Below are 3,569 nucleotides of genomic sequence, written 5' to 3'. Positions count from 1 at the left end.
TTCCTGTATATAGCAACTTCCTGAAAATTCCTCCTGAAGGTGTTTGCAAAATCATACTCATCAATGAAATATTTCAGTGTTAGATTTGGTATCAAATAAATATGTATTAAAATAATAAACATATTTTAAGTACTATAGCTAAACTTTGAAATGGTTTCCACAAAAAGTGTATAAAATGTGTGTTCTTTTATGCTTTAAAAAGCTTTCATTCTCTGCCTGATTATTGTAGTTTTTCCTTTTTTCTCTTTTGGAAATAATCTCATCAGGAGTTTATTAACAAAAACAAATCTGTTTTGGATTTTATTTCGAAAATTAAAATTTACACAACACAATAAGGCCATTCCAAGTTTTTTTTTCCTATGTTTATTGTTCACGTTTCAATAAAGAACCTACCCTATCAATTCAAACAAAAAACACACATTTTAAAGTCTTAAAAACATTATCATCTAAAGAATTTGATTTCATGATTCATTTTTTCTCTAAAAGATAAATTCCTTAAAGTTTGCAAAATCAATATAGAAAATGGTATGTTTCTTTATGTTTTGATGGATTTCTGACAATTACTGAAAACAATTGTGTTTTAGCTGACCAAATCAATCAATTTCTGGACTGCTGATTTTGTTTTTTGTTTTGATCTGGGGTCTCAAAAACCAAGGCATACGTGGACGTAAATCATTTTAAAAAATTTAATGGCCTTAGGAATAAGACAGTACATACATATATGATCAAATATTTAATGAATAAATTTTATTATCAAAAGAAGTAACAAGAGGCCCATGGGCCACATCGCTCACCTGAGTAACTTTGGCCATGCTGTTCTTTACCAGATTTCCCCCTTTTATAATATACCTATTGTGGCCCCGCCCTACCACCGGGGGTCAAAATTTGAACAATTTAGAATCTACACTACCTCAGGATGCATCCAAATATGTCTCAGCTTTATTGGTCCAGTGGTTCTTGAAAAGAAGATTTTTAAAGATTTTTCTTTAAGTTATATATTTCAATGTAAAACTTGGATTCCCTATTGTGTCCCGCCCTACCTTCCGGGGTCAAGATTTGAACAATTTAGAATCTACACTACCCCAGGATGCTTCCATATAAGTTTCAGCTTTTCTGGCCCAGTGGTTCTTGAGAAGAAGATTTTTTAAAGATTTTTCCTATATATTTCAATGTAAAACTTGGATTCCCTATTGTGGCCCCGTCCTACCCCAAGGGGTCATGATTTGTACAATTTAGAATCTACACTACCCAAGGATGCTTCCATATAAGTTTCAGCTTTTCTGGCCCAGTGGTTCTTGAGAAGAAGATTTTTAAAGATTTTTCCTATATATTTCAATGTAAAACTTGGATTCCCTACTGTGGCCCTGCCCTACCCCCGGGGGTCATGATTTGAGCAGTTTAGAATCTACACTACCCCAGGATGCTTTCATATAAGTTTCAGTTTTTCTGGCCCAGTGGTTCTTGAGAAGAAGATTTTTAAAGATTTTTCCTATATATTTCAATGTAAAACTTGGATTCCCTACTGTGGCCCCGCCCTACCCCCGGGGATCATGATTTGAACAATTTAGATTCTACACTACCCCAGGATGCTTCCATATAAGTTTCAGTGTTTCTGGCCCAGTGGTTCTTGAGAAGAAGATTTTTTAAGATTTTTCCTATATATTTCAATGTAAAACTTGGATTCCCTATTGTGGCCCCGCCCTACCCCCAGGGGTCATGATTTGAACAATTTAGAATCTACACTATCCCAGGATGCTTCCATATAAGTTTCAGTATTTCTGGCCCAGTGGTTCTTGAGAAGAAGATTTGTAAAGATTTTTCCTATATATTTCAATGTAAAACTTGGATTCCCTATTGTGGCCCCGCCCTACCCCCGGGGATCATGATTTGAACAATTTAGATTCTACACTACCCCAGGATGCTTTATATAAGTTTTAGTGTCTCTGGCCCAGTGGTTCTTGAGAAGAAGATTATTAAAGATTTTTCCTATATATTTCAATGTAAAACTTGGATTCCCTATTGTGGCCCTGCCCTACCCCCGGGGGTCATGATTTGAAGAATTTAGAATCTACACTACCCCAGGATGCTTCCATATAAGTTTCAGCTTTTCTGGCCTTGTGGTTCTTGAGAAGAAGATTTTTAAAGATTTTTCTTATGTATTTCAATGTAAAACTTGGATTCCCTATTGTGGCCCCGCCCTACCCCCGGGGGTCATGATTTGAACAATTTAGAATCTACACTACCCCAGGATGCTTTCATATAAGTTTCAGTGTTTCTGGCCCAGTGGTTCTTGAGAAGAAGATTTTTAAAGATTTTTCTTATGTATTTCAATGTAAAACTTGGATTCCCTATTGTGGCCCCGCCCTACCCCCGGGGGTCATGATTTTAACAATTTAGAATCTACACTACCCCAGGATGCTTCCATATAAGTTTCAGTATTTCTGGCCCAGTGGTTCTTGAGAAGAAGATTTTTTAATGATCCCACCCTATTTTTGTCTTTTCTTGATTATCTCCCCTTGTAAGGGGACTTGGCCCTTTATTTTAACAATTTACACTCCCCTTCACCCAAGGATACTTTGTACCAAGTTTGGTTAAAATTGGTCCAGTGGTTCTTGAGAAGAAGATGAAAATGTGAAAAGTTTACAGACGGACGGACAGACGGACGGACGGACGGACGGACAGACGGACAGACGGACGGACGACGGACAATGGGTGATCAGAAAAGCTCACTTGAGCTTTCAGCTCAGGTGAGCTAAAAATGATTCACAATTATGATGAAGAACAGAGAATATGAAAATAAGTCCTTTTTCTTCTCAATCTATTAACATTTATGCATGTATTTACATGTATTTATCAAAAATTGCTAGATCTGAATATGATTCCCTGCTTTAATAGACTACCTGTCATATGTAACCATTTTAGAATTTCCCTTCATTGATGACTTAAGGGTCCTCCACACACCCCCAGCTTATTTTCTCATATTACTGAGCATTACTTTTAACAAGCATATCAACCTTCAAAATCTGGCCGAGAATTGAAATATAATTTATACTGATTTTTTAAAAATTTAATGTCATAAGTTTTAAGAATTTTTCCTTACAGTGTTTTGATAAGTAGCAAAACAAATTTTGGGGTTTTTTTTCTGGCTTATATAATTAAGGTCAGAAAAGAACCACAAAAACTTAAATTTATCAGTCAACATATTTTATAAAGAAATTAATAAAAGTTATAAATTAAAATAAATATAACTCATTTTCTCTAAGATACATGGAGAAAAAATTAGGGAACAGTCCTGATAGTATTGAAGAAACATCAATGAATTAAATTACAACAAAAAATTGAATTAAAATCAAACTTATAGAAAGATTATTTACAAAATCTTTGGTTTCAAAGTTCCTTTTTAGAGTTATCTTTTCTATTACCCAGGACTCAAAAACTTTGGTAAGTCTCCACATACCTCATCTTTGGTCACGCCGTGATCATGCCACATTCATTGTTTATGATTAGGGTGTCGCTCTCAGTTTACTGCATAATTTTCCTTTAACAAAATCATATCTCTGAAGCGTTGA

The sequence above is a fragment of the Saccostrea echinata genome, unplaced genomic scaffold (genome assembly GCF_033153115.1).
Source record: "Saccostrea echinata isolate AGI-Se365-2 ecotype Australia unplaced genomic scaffold, CSIRO_AGI_Sech_v1 ptg000062l, whole genome shotgun sequence".
Classification (NCBI taxonomy): Eukaryota; Metazoa; Mollusca; class Bivalvia; order Ostreida; family Ostreidae; genus Saccostrea; species Saccostrea echinata.
The sequence above is the reverse complement of the archived record's forward strand: the minus strand, read 5'-3'. Positions refer to the sequence as shown.